At 44.1% G+C, this 24769-nt stretch overlaps 1 long non-coding RNA gene across 1 annotated transcript; it reads right to left on the bottom strand.

Annotated features, from left to right (window-relative positions):
• Positions 1 to 566: 566 nt before the first annotated feature.
• Positions 567 to 24769, bottom strand: LOC310683447. Its single transcript, XR_014514421.1, has 3 exons — positions 24563 to 24769; positions 5450 to 5932; positions 567 to 2093 (listed from the first exon to the last, which is right to left on the bottom strand). It is a non-coding gene; the product is annotated as an uncharacterized lncRNA (long non-coding RNA).

The following is a 24769-nucleotide window of genomic DNA, read 5'->3' as shown; positions in this document are numbered from 1 at the left end:
TGAGGGTCAATGCAATGCTCCTTCCTCTCCCAGTAAGGAACACCCACCCACTCACTGGGCAGTTAGAGCAGTGCCCCTCTCACCCAGAGATGTTTGAGAAATTTCGCTCCTGTGCACCTCAGTGTCAACTGACTCTACCCATACCTCCAAAGCTAGTGTGCAGATTGGAACACAATCGCATTTCAGAGTTTCCCTTTTCGAATTTTGCAACACAGTTCTCTGCTCAGAAAATATACCAAAATGTTTAGAAGAGGAATTTGTGGTACAATGATTATTTTAGGGGAATTGTTGCTGTTGTACAAAAAGAAGAAAGGCAGATCAATGTGGACATAGGATGGATTTATGCAATAACATATGTGAAAATGACACTGACCATAAACAAGACTCACCCATCAAACACTAGTTACAATATTATTTATTTATTGAAATCCCAGGTTGACCTGAAGCAGCCTGATTTGGTTTGGAATCCAAGATCTGGCTGGATCTAGTATACAACCTTAATATATATTTTTAGACTATATATTTTGAAATAATGACTAAAATTTAAACAGATATGCATTACATATTACTATAGTAGGAACCAGGTGATCTGTGTTCCTGCTCACTCTGTTCTCCAGCTGCTCACTGTTGAGAGGCCATTTCAACACACCTGTTTTCCCTTCTTATGGCTCTTTAATTTTAAATTGCACTTGGGTTAAGCAGTTCTTCAAACAGGGGTGTGTAAAGTAAGACACATAGCCACCCTAGTTCCTACTGTTGCTATCACCTGTCCACTTGCCAAGCAAATCCAGCAAATAAGGGGTCGGCAGTAGCCATTGCTCCTATAGTCACTGCTAATGAGGAAGATTAATAGTAGGCCAAAGAGACACTCAAAAGTGTACTTGGTAGCTTGACCAGACCGTGTTCACTCCTCATGTCAGTCACTGCTGTTACTTTCAGTGACTGGGCTGCTCACATCTTAAACTCTGATACTAAGCTACCGTATAACAAGTCAGGCTGTTGGTTCATCGGTCTGTCTTCACTGACTGGTGGTGGCTCTCCAGGTTTTCAGGTGTGTTTGGGGGTCTCCCCCAGCCCTCCCTGGTGATGCCAGGCATTGATCCTGGGACTCTTTGCATCCAAACCATGCTCTATTACTGAGCCACAGCCCTCCCCTTAATTTGGAATGTGAGCAGCTCTACACGTTACAAACAATAATCTGGTTTGCCAATGGTGTACCATTATTGCACCAGTGCTTCTTGCAGCAAAGATATATAATATGAGTGTCTACTAATCACCCATCTGCATAGTTATGTGCCCTGATTGCCTCACATTCCTCCAATATCCGTGAGGGGTCAAAGAATTGCTCCTGGAATTCACATTTCACCTTTAGTGCATGATGACTTAGAAACATATGAAAGAACCTTGTACCAAGAATGCCACAAAATGTGGCTCAATATTGTCTGCACTGACTGGCAGTTTCTCTCCATTTTCAGACTCTTTCTCTGCCCTGATACCTGCGGGTGCCAAGGATTGAACCTTGCATGTTTTCCCACACAAAGCATATGCTTTGCCACTGAGCTGTGTGCCTGTTCCAAACAGGATTATTACATAAATAGCTGAACCATTCTTTCAGCACAGCATTATGATGCCTTCCTTCAACCCATATTTATGTAGAACAGGGGAGAGACCTGACATCTGTGAACCTTACAGACCCAAGGGCAAAGTACAAAAGCCCCAGGACTAGTTATAACCTGCAGCCCTCTGTCCATTTTAATCTAGTCTCCCCAAACTAACCTCACTAGAAAGGTATTGTGGCATTTCCAAAATATGTTCAGGCTTTGGTGAGTCTCCAAGGGGAGGGATAATTGCATCATCCGACACAAAATGCAGCCACAGCACTCCTTGCTAATGTGAATATGCCTTATGGCTGGGGAAGTCTCTGTGTGGATCCAGTGTGAATCAATCCCAGCTTCTGGAGTACATTTATAATTTGTTTTGGCTCAGTTGTCCAGTTCTGCTGTTAATTGCCATCTGTTTGGCAATGTTAACTTCATTTAATTTCATCCAGTTGTCAGTGGGGTTCAAGATTCATCTCAAAATGTTCATTGCACCTGTGTATGTACATGGGGGGAAAAATCATTTAGTACTTCCTTCAAAGAGGCAGATTAAAGCCCTGGGACTGGACTGTTTTTCTGGGAGGAGGAAAAGCAACACTCTTTTTCTATTCCCTAAAGGTTTCAAACTGTAAGTGTTCCTGTCTTATGCAATGGACCTGAAGAGCATGTTGCGCTTGGAAGCAGAGAAGTAGGAATTATGGACGTAAGTTATTCTGATCTTTTCTTTTTAATTGTTCCATGGGTTCACTCTGTCACGCATTCAACTCTCCCTGAAATCTCATTTAATCAGGAGAATTCCTGAAATTTCATAATTGGTTGTTGCAGTGTTCAGTATCTTCTAATCATTTACACTTTTAGCTTTCTTTTACTGATGTGCACTTGTGCATTGACAAAACAAAGACGAAAAAGCAACCTTTGTGCACTTGTACTTCAGAGTATGCTGAACTTTTCAACTTTTCAAATTCTAAAAATGAGAAATGCTAAAAAGTTGTAACATGACTTGAGCATTCAAAAGATATTATGTTTAAATTAATATAATTTTGTCTTGCTCAGTAAGTAAAATGTGTGCAAAATTGCACAGAAGCTTTTAAAAATGGCTTGCGAAAAGTACTTGCAATTCTTCTTGTTTTGAATTACCTGAATTTTTCAGAAGGTAAAATTTAAATTCTTTGGTTTTTCCAAAAGCATTTGATGTGCTTCTTCAACAAACATAGACTTACCAAGGTAAATGTTGTCCAAAATGTTAGCAGACCTAAATTTCTCACATACAAAACCATATTTTTAGGACCCCTTACTGAAGGAATTTCAAGAAACAAGTTTAACCCTGTAAAATGTTGTGCCCTACTTGTACCTATGGTTACAGCAAGATTCTTTTAGTGCGGGGTTTTACTAGAGCCCCCATACACTACTGGTTACTTATAGTTGCAGCCAGGCCCATGCAGACAATGCTGTTCTAATGCTATTGGGGTGAGAGCTCTTGGAATATTGTGTACAGTTCTGGTTGCCAAAACCCCTAAAAAGAATATTGTAGATTTGGAAAAGCTTCAGAAAGGGGCAACCAGTATTCCAAGGGAGAAGCCTCTATGAAGAAAGGTTGCAGCATCTCAGATTTTTTTACAGTGGTGCCTCGCAAGACGAAAAGAATCCGTTCCAGGAAGCCTTTCGTCCTGCGGTTTTTTCGTCTTGCGAAGCAAGCCCATTGACGGAGTAGCGCTATTAGCGCTACTGGCACTTTAAGGGCTAAAAACGGCTTTTTTAGGGGTGGGGGATTAGCGGTTTTGCTGCAAAAATGCTTTTAGCAGCTTAGCGATTCAGAATAAGGGGTTTTGGAGCAAAAAGAAAAATTCTTTTTTTCCCCATCATTTTTCATCTTACGAAGCAAGCCCATAGGGAAATTCATCTTGCGAAGCGCCTCTACAGACGGAAAACCCTTTCGTCTTGCGGGTTTTCCGTCTTGCGAGGCATTCGTCTTGCGGGGCACCACTGTAGTTTAGAGAAAAGGTGAGTAAGAGGTAACATGACATAAAACTATGTATGGGATGGAGAAAGTGGATAGAGAAAGATTTTTAGACAGAAGTACTGTTTTTGGGGAACAGGGGGCGGGGTGTGGGGGGACGACTCCCTGGTCCTGAATGGGGTGACTGTGCCCTTGAAGGACCAGGTGTGCATCCTGGGAGTCATTTTGGACTCACAGCTGTCCATGGAGGCACAGGTTAATTCTGTGTCCAGGGCAGCTGTCTACCAGCTCCACCTGGTATGCAGGCTGAGACCCTACCTGCCCGCGGACTGCCTTGCCAGAGTGGTGCATGTTCTAGTTATCTCCCACTTGGACTACTGCAATGTGTTCTACATGGGGCTACCTTTGAAGGTGACCTGGAAACTGCAATTAATCCAGAATGTGGCAGCTAGACTGGTGACTGGGAGTAGCCTGAAAGATCTGCATTGGCTCCCAGTACGTTTCTGAGCACAATTCAAAGTGTTGGTGCTGACCTTTAAAGCCCTAAATGGCCTCGGTCCTGTATACCTGAAGGAGCGTCTCTCATCAGATGTCAAGGAAATAAGCATCTATCTTATTTCTAAAAGACATCTGAAGGCAGCCCTGTTTAGGGAAGTTTTTTAATATTTAATGCTGTATTGTTTTTAACACTCGATTGGGAGCTGCCCAGAGTGGCTGGGGAAACTCAGCCAAATGGGCAGGGTATAAATAAATTATTATTATTATTATTATTATTATTATTATTATTATTATTATTATTATGTGGTCACCCAATGAAGCTGAATGCTGGAGGATTCAGGGCAGATGAAAGAAAACACTTTATCACACAATGCTTAGTTAAAACTATGGAACTTCCTCTCACAAGAGAGCTCTAAAGAGGTTTAGACAAATTCATGGATAAGTCTATCAATGACTACTAGCAACGATGGAGGTGATGCTCTGCCTCTGTGGACCATGGAGTCAGTATGCTTTCAAATACCAGAAGAGGAGAGTGCTCTTGTGCACAGGTCCTGCTTGCAGGTTTCCCACAGACAACTTCGCCACTGTGAGAACTAGATGATGGACTAGATGGATGACTGGCCTGCTCCAGCAGGCTCTTATGTTCAGATCAGAGTTTGCCTTCACTGGTGGCTAAGAGACTTACACTGCAAGGTTAGAAGGACAAACACCTACCAACAATCACCCGGTGGTTGGGAGAGTTCAGTGCCCTTTCTGTGTTTGAAGGTATGGCTCATGGGTAGGCAAACGAAGGCCCGGGGGCCGGATCTAGCCCAATCGACTTCTAAATCCGGCCAACAGACGGTCTGGCAATCAGCGTGTTTTTACATGAGTAGAATGTGTCCTTTTAATTAAAATGCATCTCTGGGTTATTTGTGGGTCATAGGGATTCATTCATTTCCCCCAAAAAATATAGTCTGGCCCCTCACAAGGTCTGAGGGACAGTGGACCGGCCCCCTGCTGAAAAAGTTTGCTGACCCCTGATGGCTTATCAAAGTCAATTTCATTTAAATAACTATTTGGACTTCTTGTTTTAATATACAGTATTGATGAAATATTGCTAATGGGTTGTATCCACCTAACAGTAGATCCATTCATTCTAACGAACTTGTAAGTTGTTATGGCTGTTAACTTGAATGTTAACAGAGTAGAATGTTAACTACTCTGAGCAAGGCTAGCATTGGATATCACACAATGTCAGCTGGCGGCGTTATCATTGTTATTTGTTTTTATATACCTTCTCTTCCCACCCCCACCTTACAATTGGAAATAAATAAGCAAATGAGACTCTGGGCGAATAATGTTTTGTCTTCACATATAAATAGCTATAATGTTTTAAATAACAACCACCACACACCTTTTTATTGCCAGGTAGTGCTTGCCAGGAGCACGTGACCATCTCTGCTACTCTGCCGGCTTTCCTTTGGATCCACGATACCCGCTTGTTCTGTCAGTGTCTCATTATACGTGTCACTGATAGCCTGCTTGGCCTCAAGCCACATGGCAAGCTGACAAGATGTGAAGCAGTTTGGCGGTTTCCATACAGGGCACAGCTGCCACTCTCTCTTATCCTCCATTTCCCCAAAACAAGCTGGTTTTGGCAAGAGATCATAAGCAAGGACTAAGCAGTAACGGTGCATCCTTTTTAGTAATCATAGCAATAGAAACATCAACCTGTCTCAACATTTCCCATTTTTTTTCTCCCCTCCCCATTCCCTCTCTGTTACAGCTTCTTCTCACTGATGGAGAGGCAGGAGAGTCATTTCCCTTTCCCCTTACTTATTTCTCAACTTGAGTTTTCTTTCCTTTTTCAATATTGATTGATTTTATCTGAAGTAGCCTACAGAAAACATAAATTAAAACATAATTAAAATTTTGAGCCTAGTCTCTGGAACTGGATTTCATTTATGTTTTAAGCTAACAAGCTACAGCAAAAATCAGAAATTACCCTCTACAAAGTGTCACTATTATTCTTACTGTCACTGCAGCATCAAGAAACAACTATGTGTTCTACAAAGTAGAATCCTAAGGTTGATTGATTTACTATACCACCTTTCATCCAAGAATCAAAGATTATAATATAAAAACAGAGAAATACCTACCGTAGTAACAAAAGCAATACCCCACCCCACCCCACCCGCCCACCCACAGTTTAAAAGGCCATAGATTGTTTAACAAGCCAAAGGCCTGGGAGAAAAGGAATGTTTTTGCCTCACGCCAAAAGATATGTAATGAGGGTACCAGACAAACCTCCCTAGAAAGAGCATTCCACAAACGAGGAGCCACTTAATTAGGAAAATCATCCATTCAGTCCATTCAGTTTGATTTATTGTGTTTAGCCAGCAGCCACATAAACATAATAATAACAAGAATACTGCTAATAATCATTAATATATTCTAAGATGGGCATGTTCACTTTATGCCGTTAAAGTGATCATAAAGGATCAGCTTTATGACAATGTATTGCCATATACACCTATTGTTCCTTAACATGACAACACTTAAACTTGATATTGAAATTGCTTTGTTGCCTTTATACTAGTTGAATATGGAAAGCCACTTTGGAACCTTTTTTTTTTCTTTTTTAATGATTTTGTGAATTTTTTCAGAAGAATACAGCAAGCAGTCTACTCACAACGTTATTACAAAGCACATGCAGCTTAAAACCCAGGGCAAAGTAAAGTTGTGTTAAGACATACTGAACTCATAATAGAACACTAATACTCTGAAGTACTAAATAAACACAATAATACATAAACTTCTTGTTATTTGTGGATCGTGTTTTGTAATCATCAGCAAGCATCGTTTAGAAGAAAAAGAAAAGAGATAAACCTTTATTAAATCTGTTTCTATCCCATCATATGACATGGACTCTATAGATGGGCAGCAAGAATATTAATAGGAAAAATTTGAACTATGGATTGGGAAAGGATTTATAACAATAGAGTTACAGAACAGATGCAGAGGGAAAATCATTATATGATGATCCACAAATGGGGGAGGGAGGGAAGTCAAAGTGTATTCCATGTTTTTATTGTGTTAGTTTATTTTTCTTTTGCTTATTGTACGTATTGAAAATGCAAAAATAATTATATAAAAAATGGAATCTGAATAGTCTTGCCTTGAAAAGGAAAAGGGATCTTAATAGTCTTGCCTTGCAAAGGCTGACACTCTTTCTCTTATGCGAATGGGCTGCAGGTCAGTGGTACATGTGCGCAAGTTTTGCATGCATGCTTTGTATGCAAGTGTTCCCAGGTTCAGTCCTTAGAATCTCCGTATAGGTCTGGGAAAACCCAAGATAGTGATTACCAGCCAGTATGGTCACTCCTGCTCTAGATGGACCAATGATCTCAATATATGAGAGCTGCCTATGCTTTGGGGAAATATTTTGTTATTGCTTCCAATATTCACACACACAAAAACACACACATTGTTCACCTATCAAGAGGCATGTTGCTATTTTTATCTTTTAACACTCTTTTGTTTGGGTTGCAGGGTAAGCTTATTGTTATGGAAGGAGTCTTTGAAATATTGATGCAAAGGAACATGTTCAGTGTTCCTGTACATATCACCCCAGTACTTTGAACAATGAAGATTTTATTCCTGGAATGTAATTGCCTCAGTTTGTCCTTAGTTTCAGGCTATTTTAGTGGTTGGACAGATCCCAGGAGGCAAATGAGAATATTTGAAAAACTCCTTTGTATATTTCATATCAATGACATGATGATTGTTAGTATCATTTTAAGTATCATTTCCTGCCACATCAGTGTCTCTGAAGAATTCCCATACCCCTCTCGTTCTCATTCTTATTTTCTTTTCTTTTGCGTGTCGAGGTCCCCAGGTCCACCCCAATAACTCACACATCACACAGAAATTTTTGTTTAAGAATTTTGGCATAATTTTGGCCACAACTTTATTAAAATACAAATTTGTGAGTGGTTGCGTAGGCATTGGTTGCGACTATCTGCCCCCACCATGGGGGACAGACTGACATTCCGCACGATGCAAAAGTCAGAATAGGGGAATACACTTGGGGGTAACAACGGAGCAGGGAACCTGCCCTCACCCCAAATGCAACCAGGAGCTCATTGCTATGGCCCGAGCCCCTTGACAGAGTGGACAATAGTTAGCCCCCAATTCCTTTAATGGAATCCCTTGCAGCAGCGGCATTAGAGGGGCAGGCACAGCCAATCCATGCCCCTCAACCAACCAAACCATAAACCAATGTCTAACTGTGAACCTTACAAGTTGTGACGATTTGCTACGCAGTAGGCAAAAACCAAATGGCCCCAGCCAATCAGCCAGATGGACAAAATTCCTACCAGGCCTCCGCTCCAAAGCAGACGACCCCATGGCAGACATAGCAAGGTCAAAGCGAACAACCCTATTCTAGGGAGGGAGGGACGGGCAATCCGATGCACAGGCGAAAAGAGGAAGCCCTAGCCTCGTGCAAGGAGTTTTAGTATTTCTGGCTGTCAATCAATAAATGGCAACATTAACTTCTTCCCAACAACAAGGGAAGCCCCAATCGCATCAGTGGCCAACAATCAATTAGCCCCCCCCCCAACTTTGGAGTGTCCTGGCGGCCCCCACCGCAACACGTGCTTTCCATGAAGGAGAACACGCTTTATTTAAAAATCTGTCTGGACTTCTGTGGGGTCAAGCTGGAGAATGCAAAATGGATTCTAGCAAGAGTAAACTTACACATCTATGCAATAAATAATCAATTACACCAGTTGGCAGGCAACATAAGAAATCATACAACCGTGTTAGAAATGTTACATCTGAGGTGATGTAGAATCATTGTCTGCGGTTAGGGCTCTGGGTGTGAGCTCTGTCCCTGACTCTGGCCAAAGGAGTCATAAGAAGCACAGGTTGCCTGATGTACTCAGAGCACCCCCTAGTGGGAAACACACACTAAGAATTTCATTGTCCCCCTTCACCACATGACTTCACTCTGTTTTGTTTCTACACACACTGTCTTCTCTTCTGCCTTCCCTTATCCAGCCCTTGTATGGTGCCCTGCCAGTTTTTCCACCCCTTCCCTCTTTCTTACTTGCCAGTAGGGATGGCACCCCTAGACACTTCTGTCTAACCCCTCTTCGCCTTTCTGCTCTTCCTTGTCCTTGCTCAGGCAACCCAAATTCATTTCGTAGCTCACCTCTTTCCCCTCCACCTCCTTCTCCTTCTTCCCTCATTGGTCTCTCTCCACCCTGGTATTTCCACTCCATCACTCCAGTCCCCCTCATCCTTGCTCTCTGACACTGACCTTTTATCTCTTGAAGGACACTGCCTTCTCATCTACCAACATTTCCAGCTCCAATCAGCAGCTGTGCATTGGCTCAGCTGCCAAAATAAAATCTTAAAAGAGCTATATATCTTATTAATACCTTGAAAAACACACGCACACACAATTTTTTTTACACTGCTTAATGTCCTTTGCCTTACTTTGAAAATATCCTTTTGGAGATCCTCATAATCCTCATAACTCTTTTTTGTTTCTGTTGATGTCACCAACAAACCTGGCCACCTCACAGCTCATCCCTAACTCCAGATCATTTATGAACAAGATAATAAGCACCAATCGCAATACCAATGCTTGTGACCCATGGTAATACCCACCACCTCAGATACTGGTGGCCCAAGCATGGGTGAGGGTCAGGCATTCCAGGGTTTCAGGTAAACAGGAAGGCAATATGGGGTGAGATGAGATGATAGCAGTGGCACCTTGGAGGTGTGAGTTTGTGGGCCACAGTTAGTGATCATGCAGTTGAGGCAGAACTTACAAGTTGTGTCACCAATGCTATGGATCAACTGAAAGACTCTATCTATAATCTTTCTATCATCTATCTATCTATCTATCAATCATCTATCTATCTATTGCCTGGAGTAGGTATTCATTGACCTGAGTCCCCATCCTCTGAATGCTGCATCAAGTGAGTAAAAGGTATGTTGCCTTCCTCTGCAGCAATTGATGCTTTCTGAGGCCCTGGGGTTTCAAACTCTGAAAATATTTCCTCAAAGCTGACTTTAACCTTTGAGGAGTCTGTGGTCCAGTCATTAGAGTTTGGTAGCAGATATGTCACATCAGGGTTTAGGGAAGAAGACACAGGCATTGGTGACTGGGTTCCACATGGGACAGACATGGGAAAGCTCAAGAAGTAGATCCATCTATTTATGCTATCACAGAGGACTCTCTTTCCCTCTCTAAGCCATTTTCAGTTTATTTGGCACACACAGCAGAGAAAACTGTTGCAGTATATAAGGAAGGTTTACTAATGGAGGTATGTGGTGGGAGAATAGGTATTTTCACACATGTCTTGTTTACTTTCCAAGGACTTGCTTATTGGGGAGCTTGACAAGTGAAATAAATGAATGTCACATCCAAGGTATCTTTGCCAAGTTGTCATGCTTCAGAAACAGCTGTGAGTTCTGTGAATTAGACTTCCTGTCATAATTAATCAATCTGTCTTCAAAACATACTGTCTGCAATGACATGAGTTTCACTTTGGAGTAGCTTGTAACAGATGAACTAGTTTCATTTCACATTTTGTGATATGTGATATGGGACAAGGTTTCCCATATCAAAATGACCATAAGGATTCAAGAACATTAATGCATCACATCAAATGATGCCACATGCTTCCACTGTTGCCATCCAAATGCCCACAAGCAGGTCATGAGGCTAGTAGCCTCTCTAGCTGTTGTTTGCAAGCAATTGGTACAGGCAGCATGAGTTTAAACTGGATTGATAAAGCCACATCCACTAAACAAGGATTGGGTACCTGTGCTCCCTCCAGACGCTGAACTGCAATTATTGAATGGCATTTCCCACCATCCCTGTTCACTGACCATGCTGGCTGAATCTGATAGGAGTCCAACAGTATCAAGAGAGCCATAGTTTTCCCACTCCTGCTGTAAATAAACCAAACTGCATTGTTTATGAAATTTCAACCAAAACTATGTAATGGAAATATTAGGAATCTTCCAAATTATCAGGGTACATGTGTTTACCACCAGATCATGAATTTTGGGCTAGGCTGTTTACTGTACAATAATGTTTTTCTCCCACTAAACCTTATAATGATTACATCCCCCTTGTTGATACTTGACAACGTACAAACGCCTCTGAGGAATTACTGCTTTAAAAGAAGACGATAAAAAGAAGCCATATGATGTAATTGAATTCGAAGGCAAAGAATTAAGCGGTTCATAAACTACCATATATATTAACCTCATTCAACTGTTTCAAGATTCTAACCTCTAAAGATGATATCAAGGTAACCTGAATCCCCTGGAGAGAACTATTCATGCCTATTAATTGTTGCAATACAAGCTACTGTGGACTTTGCATTGGATGCCAGTCCTTTAGTATTTGAAAATGCGCTTCTCAGCAGAGAGTGGAGGACACCGCTGGGACTCATTTGACTCTGACTTTCACATTAATTTTGCTGTGCTGTGAAGAGCACAGACAAAAATCAATGTCCATCAGTGATTATTCAGGGTAAAATATCTGGCGACAGTGAATACCAATGGCAGCAAAGAACATTAAGCTTACTTCAAGTTTGGTGGTTGGCAAAAGATTGCAAGCCCCTCTGTTATAATCAATGGGACTGTTGCCATCAATGTCATTAGGCGCAGGATCACACCCAAACCCATTTATTTCAGCTGACTTTCTTTGCTATGTTGTTTATGAATTTAGCATGAGAGATAACTAGGAGACTTAACATAATGGGTGGGATGCCTGCCAATGCAGAGGACAAAATGACAATGATCTTTATAAAATTCTTTCTACAGTATTCTCCTCAAGAATACAACAGTATGAAACCTCATGCATGTTGTTACCATGAGAAGTTGGGCTAGCTGCTCACAGAGCTATTTTATATCAATTGTCAGGATCAAGAGGTCATTTTTTTCCTGGAGGGCAGTGAGGCAGTTAGGTAATTCTAGATTCCAAATTATCATACCATTAGACTTAATGGTCATATGCTGCCTAATACTGAGTCAGACCATTTATCCATCCAGCTCAGGATTCTCTACACTGACTGGCTGCATCTCTCCAGGGTTTCAGGCATGACATACTATCTGGAAGTAACAGGGACTGAAGTTGGGGCCCTCTGCATACAAGGCTCTGCCACTGAGCTATAGCCTGTCCATTCTAGATGTTGATGTAAGCCACACTGCTGCATTGGGGTGGGGGGCACTCCCGTTTATTCAGTTGATCAGCTCCATGGACTTCTTCCCTAAAGTCCTGGCTATTACTTTCCTAATGACTCAGCATGGCGGTAGAGAACCAAATGTGCAACAGATCAAAGCAACCCTGGTATAACAGCAAACGTATGTGAATATCCACATCACTCATTGTAGGTCTAAGAAGACACTCAAATGTACTGTATTTCTATGAAAATAGGAAAGGAGCTACAAAATGGATGGAAACATGGGAAGTGCAAAGACTAAATCAGTTGCTAACAACTGAATGTGAACCCTGGTATTCATTTGGTGGATTAATAATTGTATCCTTGTCTCATCCATATTGTGATGGGATGAAGAGCTGCTTGTGCGTAAACTGCAAGTCCCTCAGAGTTTGATCAAGTTCTCAAACCTCTGCCTGTGACGGAGCCCTTCCAGCATGGCTGCGTCAATCGCTAGCAGAATCCGAAAGTGGTTGCTTTCGGAATCGTTTCCAACATAAAAGCTCCTTAACGGAAACACGTCTTCTGGACTCTCGGCGTGACAGTTTCCGGCGAGGAATGGGTGTCCCTATAGGAGGTCCTGAGACCTCCCCGCTGTTTTCGCTGGAAGCGTCTCTGAGCCATTCCTCCGACTCACCTTCCCTTGAAGTTCCTGCTCTCCCCCTACTGGTTCCCTCTTCCGCTGCTGCGTCTCTCTCAACCTCAGAGAGCCCTTGCACCTCCTGTCCTTCCGATGGCAGTTCCCTGACATCCACCTCCCCTCCAGGGCCCCCTTCACCCCCTCCCGTCTCCTTCCCTACGGGTTGTGAGGAGGTAAAACCCCTGAAAGAACCTTCCTCATCGTCCGAGGTTTCGAACACCTTCCTCCACTTGTTGCTGTTCCTGGTCTCTCGATACTCCTCATCATCGACCTCCCCTGCAGTCACCCAGGTGTTTTCTGACTCCGGTTCCCCTTCCCACGCCACCAAATACTCCACCTGATTTCCCTTCCACCTAGAATCGAGGATTTCCGCTACATGGTTGCTTCTTTCCCTTTCTTCCAAGGGTGGTCCCCTGGTGTGCTCCCCTTCACGTCCCACCCTGTACGGTGACAGTAACGACCTGTGGAACACTGGGTGCAATTTCATGTGGCTGGGTAACCGGAGTTTGAAAGCCACTGGGTTGACCTGCTGAATGACCTCAAAGGGTCCCAATCTCTTGGGTCTTAATTTTTTACAACCCCCTTTGAACGGCAACCCTTGGGTTGACAGCCACACCTGATCCCCCACCCTTATGGTTTCACCTTCCCTTCTGTTTTTGTCTGCCTGCTTCTTATATTGAGCCTTGGCCCTTTCTAAGTTGAGCTGGAGCTGACGATGGATCGCTTCCATCTCCTCTACAAAATGTTCGGCCGCTGGGACGCTCCATCTCTCGCCTCCCTCCCCTGGAAAAGCCCTGGGGTGACACCCGTAATTAGCCAAAAAGGGGCTCATCCCTGTGGACACATTCTCCGCATTGTTGTAGGCAAATTCTGCCAGCGCCAACTTTTCGACCCAATCGTTCTCTCTGTCATTGACATAACACCTCAGATATTGTTGGAGGATGCCATTTGCTCTTTCCGCCTGCCCGTTGGTTTCAGGGTGCCGGGCAGTCGAAAAATTGACTTCCACGTGCAGTAAGCTCATGAGCTTCCTCCAGAACCTGGAAGTAAATTGTTTGCCGCGGTCTGAGATCACCCTCAAGGGGGCGCCGTGCAGCCTAAAGATGTGTTCTACAAACAACTTAGCTGTTTCTTCCGCTGTGACTGCATGTGAGCATGCTACAAAGTGGCACATCTTGGTTAACAGGTCTACTACTACCATGATGGCTGTTTTCCCCTTGGATTTTGGCAGATCCGTCATAAAATCTATTGATACCGCTTCCCAAGGCCATTCTGGTGTGGGTAAAGGTTCTAATAACCCTGCCGGCGCCCTTCTTTCCCCCTTGGCTCTCTGACATTGGTCACACCGTCTTACATACTCCTTTACATCTTCCCTCACCTTGGGCCACCAAAATTCCCTGGTAACCATCCACATGGTCTTGTGTTGTCCAAAATGTCCCGCTGTGGGGCTATCGTGCAACTGCTTGAGTACTCTTCCCCTCAATTCACCTCCTGGTATATACAGTGCCCCTTTGTAATACAATGCCCCATTTCTTTCCTCAAAACCTTCGGGACTCTCACCCTCTCCCCTGAGACCTCTGAGCTTATCCTGGGCATACTCATCATTTTCCGTTTCCTCTACCAGTTCTCGTCGCCCCACCAGCGCCGCCCCACACACCCACCGGTCCTCAGGGATGACATGTCTTTCTTCGATTGCCCCCTCCCCCTCCAAATACTCTGGTTTGCGTGAGAGAGCGTCCGCCCTGACGTTTTCTGGGCCTGGCACATAACAAATTTCAAAGTGGAATTTGGAGAATTCCTGTGCCCATCTCACTTGTCGTTGGTTGAGTACTCGAGCCGTTCTCCAATACTCCAAATTCTTGTGGTCGGTGCACACTTGCACCTTGTGTTGTGCCCCAATTAACAAATGTCTCCACCTCCGGAACGCTTCGTGAATGGCGAGTAGCTCCCTGTCATACACCGTGTAGTTCCGCTCGGACTTATTCAGCTTCCTCGAGAAGAAGGCGCACGGTCTCCACTCCGACGTATTCCTTCCCGGTTGAAGAAGTACCGCCCCTACCGCCCGGTCAGACGCGTCTGTCTCCACTCTCATGGGTTTCCGTAAGTCCACATGCAGAAGTTGTTCTTCCGAGGCGAAAGCCCTTTTCAGTTCTTCAAATGCTCGCTCCGCCTCCGCCGTCCAAACAAATTTCTTCTTGCTACTGAGGCAGTCGGTGATGGGCGCCGTCAAGTGTGCAAAGTTCTTGATGAACTTCCGATAAAAGTTCCCAAACCCCAGGAATCTTTGCACATCCTTCTTGGTCTTCGGTGTCTTCCATTCCAGTACCGCTTGGACCTTGCCTGGATCCATGGCCAATCCTTTGTCTGACAAGCGGTACCCCAGGAATTCCACCTCCTTGGTATGAAACTGGCACTTCTCCAGTTTCACCCACAGCTGATTGGCTTGTAGCCGGCCCAACACTTCTCGCACGTCCCTCACATGCTGCTCTTTATCTTCCGAATACACCAACACGTCATCTAAAAAGGCCACACAATTCTTGTAGAGCAAAGGTCCCAAGACGTGGTTCATAAAACTTTGAAAACATGCTGAGCCTGCTTGGAGACCGAAGGGCATGACGAGGTATTCAAATGCTCCCAAAGGGGTGAACATGGTGGTCTTCCATTCATCCCCCTTCCTTATGCGTATCAGATTGTACGCCCCCCGCAGGTCCAGTTTTGTAAAAATCTTCCCCTTCCTCACCCTGGTCAGAATGTCATCAATTCGGGGCATAGGAAAAGCCAGGGGTTCCGACACGGCATTTAGGGCCCTGAAGTCCACTACAAGTCTCGGTTTATCTGTGTTCTTTTTGTCCACAAAAAACACTGGACTGCCCCCCACCGCTCGGGACTCTCTGATGAAACCTCGCTTCAGGTTTTTGTCAATGAACTCCCTCAACTCCTGCATCTCCCTGTCTGACATGGCGTACAGCTTGCCCACTGGGAGTTGAGCCCCAGGGAGTAAGTTGATTTGACAGTCAAAGGGTCTATGCGGCGGCAGTTTGTCCGCTTCCCTTTCGCTAAATACGTTGCTCAGATCTGCGTATTGCGGAGGCACCTTCCCTTTATTCATTACCTCCATCCCGGCTAGGGTGAGTCTGGCTCCTCCTGGAACCTTCCCCTGCTTGCAGTGTTCTAGGCAATGCGCTGACCCAAAGGAGACCACCCTCTGATGCCAGCCCACTAGAGGATCGTGTAGTGCCAGCCAGCTCATCCCCAAAATGATGGGAGCTCCTCCCAAGGTGGCCACATTAAACGCTATCCTTTCGGTGTGCCTTGCCACCCTCATTATCATGGGGACTGTCTGTTGGTTCACTTCTCCTCCCAACAGCTCTCTGCCGTCAATCGTGGTCACCTGCAGGGGGTTACTTAAGGGGATGGTCTGTATCTGGTGCTCAGCTGCAAACTCCTTACTCATGAAATTACAGGAGCTGCCTGAATCCAAAAGCGCCTTGATCTGTAGTGGGTGTCCGTTTGGCAGCTCTAGCAACACCTCTATCACTAAAGCAGGTCTGGGAGGTTCTGGCGTGGGCACTTTCACTGCTTTTTGGCCTGGCTGCTGTGCCCCGACGGTGGCAGCCAGGCGTTGGCTTTTACTTGCTCCTTGCTTTCCTCCTCTTCTCCCCCAACAGCTCCTGCCATCCCTTGCCATTCCTTTCTTTGTGGACAGACTCTGGCAAAGTGTCCTGGCTGTTGGCAGAGATAACATTTCTTGGCGCTCTTTCCCTCCTTCTTCCGCCCTTCACTGAGGTTTGAAACTGCGCGCGCCCGCGCTGTTCCAACTTCCATCGGCTCTGCCGGCGGGAAAGGCGGCTCTGGAATGTCTGGAATGTGGAGCTCCCTCCAACGTTCTCCTTTCCCTTCCCGCCTTTCCAAAGCCCTCGCTTCCTGGCGCGCTCCTATGGCCAGCGCGGATTTAGTCAGCTGGTCCATAGACTCCGCCCTGGGGGCCCGGGAAAGTTCATCTTTAAGGGACGAAGAGAGCCCCTCTTCGAAAAGCATCTGAATGGGTTCCGCCGATAGGTCCCACCCCAATCTATGAATCAACATAGTAAACTCAGTCCAGTACTCACGGACAGACCGGCTCCCCTGTTTGCAAGCCATTAACTGTCTTCGCACCACCCCCTGCTCAATGTCGCTGGAAAACATCAGGTCCATGGCACGAAAAAACTTCATCGTGTCCTTTAGGATCTCATTATTCGCTGCCATCAGGGGTCTAACCCAGTCCTTCGCCCCTGATTCGAGATGGCTAATTACAAAAGCCACCCGCGATTCCTCGTCGGGGAAGTCATCAAACTGCAGGTTGAGAGCGTATTGCATCTCTGTTCTAAAGGCATGATAGTTTCTGGGGTCCCCCCCGAATTTCTGCACCAATCCTGGCATCTTTCTGGTGAGCGGGGTGGTTTTCTCCTTCCCCTTTTCTGCATCCTGAGCCCTCCTCTCCTCCAGCCTCGCCGTTTGCAAGGCAAACTGGATCTCCAACGCGCTGTACCTTTCCTCCAGGCTTGGACCTCCTCCAGCTGCTCCTGCTCCTCCGGTTCCGGCTGGTTCGCTCATGATGCCTCTCCCTGTCACAAGCTAGCTTTCGGTGACTTTCGGATTGCTGTGATGGGATGAAGAGCTGCTTGTGCGTAAACTGCAAGTCCCTCAGAGTTTGATCAAGTTCTCAAACCTCTGCCTGTGACGGAGCCCTTCCAGTATGGCTGCGTCAATCGCTAGCAGAATCCGAAAGTGGTTGCTTTCGGAATCGTTTCCAACATAAAAGCTCCTTAACGGAAACACGTCTTCTGGACTCTCGGCGTGACAGTTTCCGGCGAGGAATGGGTGTCCCTATAGGAGGTCCTGAGACCTCCCCGCTGTTTTCGCTGGAAGCGTCTCTGAGCCATTCCTCCGACTCACCTTCCCTTGAAGTTCCTGCTCTCCCCCTACTGGTTCCCTCTTCCGCTGCTGCGTCTCTCTCAACCTCAGAGAGCCCTTGCACCTCCTGTCCTTCCAATGGCAGTTCCCTGACACATATATAAAAGCATTTGGATTTTTGGGGGGGATTCTGATAATCACTAAAAAATGTGTGTGTGTATGACTGTGATTAACAAAACAGATCTCATTTATATGGCAAAATGTTTCAATTTCTGTTGCTGTTAATGTTTTGAGAAGGGCTTCATTTGCTAATGCCTTGTGATATTTTCACTGTCATCCATCATGAGGCCATGTGGCATTAATACATCCAGTGTGTAGATCCAGAAGTTCAGTTTTCCCTCCCTCTATATAAGTCTAGGCCTATGCCTAACCTGGTCCAAAGGCATGGTCTGATGGCAGCTCCCTTTCTGAAACTAAGAAACTTTGGGTCAGTTTGGTGACTGAATAGGACACCACAAGGCAATCCCATGTACACTGCCTTGAGTTTCTTGATGGAAGGCAGGTGGGATATTAACTGAATGGCTGGATGAGTTGATGGATGAATATAAAAGTAACTCCAGACTGAACTCAATGTTGGGGAGGCTGAGGGGAGGCTTTTTCTAGTCACTAGGCATGAGGCTTTGTCATACATTTTCTCCCTTGCCCACAAAAAGGGAGCTGGCTGAGGGAAACGTTGGCCTCTTAAATGTTTTTGTGGGAGGGAGTTTATTGGTTTGGTTTTTTTAAAAAAAAAATGTATTTTGTATTCTCATTTTGTATTTTTATGTTGTGAACTGCCCTGTGGTCTTTAAGTGAAGGCCGGTAGAAAAATGTAACAACAACAACATGACTTGTGACCCCGAAGGAGTGCTTTTTCCCTCTGTACTAGATTGCCTGTGCCCTTAATCCTATGGGAGAATTCTGTCTTGTTTCAACTCCAAGGGAAGCACATCAGTGAAGCCAGGACAAAGGACCTACTCTGTTGTGGCCCTTTGATGTTGGAGTGCCCTGTCCCAAAATATGCATATGGCACCAACTTTGTTGACATTCTGACACCAGGGTAAGACCACCAGTTTGCCTGCACATTTATGAATGATTAGCTGCTTGCTGCTACAGCAGAAGAATATGGTTTACTGTTGCTTATCTATCCTTATTATTGGGTGTTTTATTGGTTTTCTTAGATGTTCAATTTTATTTTGACAGCATTGATATTGTTGTTACCTGTCCTGGGATTTATACAAAGACTGGGGTATAAATGGAACAAAATGAATCACTTGTAGAAGCAGCCTACAGAAGCACCTTCAACCTGTTTAAATCTAAGAGTTTGGGACTGACTGCTTTGTTGAATGGGGTGTTTGCAAACGATAGGAGAGCCGGCATTCATCTAGCCGACAAAGACTGGTGGCACATCCTTCAACCACAGGCAGTTAAGGCTAAGTTTGTTCTGAGAGTGAGATAATGCCTCCCTGTTTGTACTGTAGATTGATTTTTCTGTTCACTTCCAAATAAAAATCCAACATACTCATTCATCCACTTCAGCTATAATGTCATGCAGTGCAGCATCACATTAATTTAAAGGACACTGTGTAAGCAATCTCATGGGATTGAGAAGTTTAAGGGGATGTAGCAAGGAAGTCGCTCTACAAAACCAAACACAAGGATGATGCTTCCGTGAAGGATACCTATCAAGGTTATTACTTAAGCAATTGTGTATCAAGTTACATGCTCCTAAGATACAGTGGTTAATTAACTTTCCCTCTCCACTAATCATTTAATCACCAAGTGAGTTACCACCAACATTTTCCCTAACAGATAATTCAAAGCAAATTTGGGGGGATCTTCCCTGGTGAAACAGCTGATAAATTTTGAAGGAAGCCAAAAATGTTCCAACCAGTACTGTATAAGGAAATATCTGGAGTTTTAAAATTCCTGCATCAAAATTTTATCTAGGTTTTGTCTAAAGCAGAACTGCAAAACAAATCTGGGGGTACTTATACAGGCAAAACATCTACAAAATTACAAGGCAAACTGCCAGAACATGCCAAAAAATATCCAGCTGTTTGTGTATATCCTTAACCATCGTGCGATTTAAACCTGGTTAATGTTGTTATTGCCTTGTGGTATTTGGATGAAAAGCAGTATACAAATTTAATAAACAACAATAATAAACAAGTTAATTGTATCATTAAGAACAATCTGCTATGTGAAGAGTGAATTCACATGAGCCTCTTATGTTCCTAACCAGAAGACACCAAAAGAATACAGCATACAGTATAATGCAACACAGATGTAACAATTATCTCTATTCTTTTCGAGAGCCAGTAGGCCGTAGTGATTAGAACAGTAGTAACTAATGTGGTGCTGCCCATGTATTTTGGACTCCACCTCCCATAATCCCTGCTCACTGGCCATTCTGACTGGATCCTATGAGAATTGGATTCTAGCAATATCTGGCAGGCACCATGTTGTCTGCTGATGGTTTACAGTGGGGGGTGACTAGCATTTGGCCCTCCAGAAGATGTTGGGTTTCCATAAGCCCAAAGCAGTATAGGCAATGATCAGTTAAAATGGGAGTTGGTATCCAGCAACATCTGGAGGAGCAAAGGTTCCTCATCCTGGTTCAGATTGCTACACTGTGAAAATCCCAGTTGAAATCCTGAATCAACCACATAGCTTGCAAATTAACCTTGGGACATTCATTATTTCTCAGTCTAACCTACCACACAGGTTCGTCTCCCAGAGCTGGATTTTCCTGGCTTAGCAGAAAGGCAGGTGGCATTTCTGGTTTCACCAAGCAGAAGGGTATTTGAAGCCCCTACCACCCTCCTCCTCTTCTTCCTCATCTTTTGAAACATGGTGCCAGTATGCAGTGTGAATCCAGCTGGTCATTCAGCCTTGTTTTTTAAATTGACAGGACTTAATTTTATTTCTTATTTCTCTGCATTTTATGATACATTTTTTTGGCTCAAATATACCAAAATGCATAAAACTGCATACAATGATATAGAATAATAGAATTCTGGAGTTGGGAGAGACCACGAGGGTCATCTTGTCCAACCCCCTGTGATGCAGGGTTCTTTTTGCCCCACATGGGGCTTGAACCCATAACCCTGAGATTAAGAGTTTCATGCTATCACTATAATACATATTTACATGCAAATTGAGTGATAAAATGCATATTTCAAAGCATATATTTGTAATTAAATAAGACTGCAATCCTAAACACACTGAGCTAGGAATAAAATACATTGAACTAAAGAGAACTCATATATGAGTAGATGTGCATAGGATTGTGTTAAGGTACCAAGGGGTTGCTAAAGAGCAAGTAGGCAAATGCCTCCCTGCTCAGCTGTGAAGCCTTGCTTTTGATGCCAAAATAACTTTCTCTGTGCACAGCGCCACTCTGCCGTGGCTGGCTCATTCACTGGCAGAATCCGTGTGTGGGCGGTCCTTAAACCTTCCCCAGCAGAGTAGTTTCTTGATGCCCAATCTGCGCCTTCCCTCTCGGCGCGGAAGCCTACTGCACAGGGAGGGCGTGGGTAACGGAGGACCTCTCTCCTCCCCGCTTTGCCCAGGCAAGGTGTCCTGGCACCGCCTCGCCTCCTCCGAGCCCTGAAGCTCCTCTCCACTGGAGGCGTGGTTACTCTCCTCCGCTGAGGAGGTGCTGCTTCCCACGATCTTTGGGGGCTCTCTGTAATCCATCCGGCTTTTCCCCTCTCGCCCCTGAGCCGATGGCAGTTCCCTGACAGGTTGTGTCATGAACCAGGTTATTCTTTGTGGAATCTGCTGTAACCGCTGGTTCAGTCTTACTGAATAGACCAGGCCCACTGGATAGTCCTGGACTCCAACTTCAAGCAATGCTGAACAGTAGTCATGTTGACTGGGACTGAAGGGCATTGAAGTCCAACAACAGCCCCCCCACCCCGATTTAGACCATTCCCTGGGATGTTACAGCTATACTATCATGCCTCTGTATATACTAAGATCTCCAAATGGTGCCTAGACATATTGTGATTTAGTGTTTTGCGTCATTACAAAGAGTAGGCAGGATAATAACCTCTCATAAGCTGATATAAAGTAGACCTTTTACAAATGGACTCTGTATTAGCATATTTTTGACATTTCATTCCATTTTCTGCTTATTAAACTAATTCTCTTAACCGGGGCAGCCAGTGTTCCAGCACAGCTGAAAACAGTTTTCCATTTCAGATGAATGGTTTTATTTTCATTACCCCTCTTCATCCAACTTGCTTTCCATCTATCCTGTGCTTATCCCCCTTTTCCATGCGCAAGAACAAAAATGTAGACAAGCTCTTTTGGTCCTGCAGAAATTAATCATCATAAGTCAAGCTACTTGTCATTTACTAGAAACACAGCTCACAGGAATTTTTCAAGATTTTATTATTATTTATGTACCACCTACAACGAGCTGCTTTACAATTAGAGTTGTATGATTTAGGTTTTTTGTTTTTTTTGTTTTAAGCATATCAGTTCCTGGAGGGCACTTTTATAGAATTCTCTCATAATACGCACCCACCCACCAAACTCGTTATTTCAAAATGCATTATTTCAAAACAAAGATCAGAAAACCTTGTTTGGGGCTTTGATAGATTATTCAATACCACTGCGGGGAAAGCATTGTGTAAATAGAAATAAATAGTAATGTGATTTTTGTAGATATTGCCAATAGTAGAAATAGGTCTAAATAAGGCAGTCATATTGATGTATTTGGGCTGAAGAAGTGCATTTTAAAAAATAGGTTGTACCCACTTTTAGCCCGCAGCTAATGGGAGAGGCCATTTTCCTTGTTTTATTCCTGTACTGTTCATCTGATTCATTCTGCCCTGCATTTTGCTCCTCTTGAATTCCTCTTGAATTCTGGGTTAATTAGGAAAATTTCAAGCACCAATTCTAGAATGAACAAGCAGTTTGCTTCCTGCTTTCAGTTTCAGCTTAGTTTCTAAAACTTAGCTTCTTCCATGGTGGATTGTACCCAAAGCAGCTAAATAACAGACAAATATCAAATGACAACACACTTACTTATTTACTTACTTATAAGCCTACTTCATTTCAAAACCTAACAATTCAAATAAGGCAAAATCAGTAAGTCAGATTCCTAGTGAATGGTTTGTATTGGTGGTGTGTATCGTGTTCTGGTTGTGCTTGGCAGGGGGAAATATGGCATTGAGGGCAGAGGGTATCATCTGATAAGAAAACTGGGGTAGGTATTTATGGACCATCCCCTCTTCAGATCTTCTCTCCTTATCTCTGCCTGATAGATATGCCCCATAGTCTTTCACTCTGGTGGTGCTGTTATTGAACACCTGGTTGGTATATAACACTTCACTTATCCACAATTTTATTTTGGAGGAGGGTTCAAACCTGACGTGTATCACCATGACCTAGGTGGGTAAGCTGGTTGGGGTGGATCTCACCCAGCTGTGTCTATCCAGGTACTCTATAAAGCATCAATCCAGGCCAAAGGGTTGGAAGTTACTGAACTTGCTGCACCTCAGAGATGTTCCGTTTTTCTCATGTGAAAACCTCTCACTTTGGAGTGGAGGCTATGAGGGTCTGCATCTGGTGCTGGGCCAAAGAAACAGATTGGGGAAGCTGCTGGTGTACCACCCACCCTGCTGCCCAGCAGCTGCTAACATTTGGCTCTAGCTGGTCTACCTGGCCAAGTCCTAGACCAATGCTAATTGTTTCCTTTACTCAGGGTTTGAATTTGTGCATTGACAACCCGATGAGAATCCTTATGCATATATGGCATTTGTCGATCAGTTATATGAAGCTATCAAAATATATATCGCAGTATCCTAATAGAGGATCAGAGCCGGTAGCAAAGCTATGGGTTAAAATGAATGACCTATGATGAATTATTAATATTGCATCTGTGGCTTTTAATCACTGAGCACACTTTACCATCTGTCCCACTGGGTTGCTAATGAGCAAATTCAAAGCTTGATTAGGGAACCAAAAAAAAAAAAAAAAGCCCCCCTTATGAAGTTAGTCCCAAGAGGGATTTCAGCATCCACACCAAAATCACTCTTAAGGGGACTTCCTGGCCTCCAAATTAACTATCAGGCTATCTCAGTTCGACATCCATTCTATACATAGAGTGGGACACATCTTTGATTTGGTCTCTGCCCCAGTGGTGTGTGAAGAATACTTTGCATATAAGAGGGGGATTGAGATAACTCAGTTATAATGGGCAGATCATTTCCTGGTGTCAATAACCTCTTATGGGGTGGTGAACCCATTTATATGGTCTACATGCTGAGACATATGGAATTCAGATTATTCCTGAATGCTCAGGGGGATCTTTCAGTGGACACAGCTTACAATCTTTTTGAGGCCCTGGGCTATTTATGGAATAGGAAGGTATAAAATTTCTCATCTTCACAATTACTAGAACACCATGGTCCAACACACCACCTGGTTCAGTTTTGTGGGATCAGTTTCAGTTTTTGCAACATGACAATGTGGGAGAGGCACTTGCAGCTTTCAGTCCAACTTTCAGTCTCTGCAGCATACACGTGCTGAGTGCTGTTTCAGACTGATAGATACTTTTATACAAAAGGTGAACAGGTGTGTTGGTTGACCTGTAATGAGGCTGGCATATCCTCTAACACTTCACCGATAGCTGAACATGAAGGTAGTTTTGTGTACTTGAACCAGTCCTAGGGCCACGTCGATAGCTTACCTACTAATACTTAAGGCTTTTCTCTGCCTGATGTTCACTTTGCAATAGTCCGTTTTGCACTAGCTCCTGAAGCAGACATATTGGAGAAATGCTCCTTCTTTAAAAGGTTTCATAGGAACATAGGAAGCTGCCTTATACGAAACAAGACTATGAACCTGTTCCTTCAGGGGGAGTGTAGCCTCTCCAATAACAGTTGAAAAACTAATT

This window comes from Podarcis tiliguerta, assembly GCF_965153285.1.
Source record: "Podarcis tiliguerta genome assembly, chromosome: 8".
Taxonomy (NCBI): Eukaryota; Metazoa; Chordata; class Lepidosauria; order Squamata; family Lacertidae; genus Podarcis; species Podarcis tiliguerta.
The sequence above is the reverse complement of the archived record's forward strand: the minus strand, read 5'-3'. Positions and strand labels throughout refer to the sequence as shown.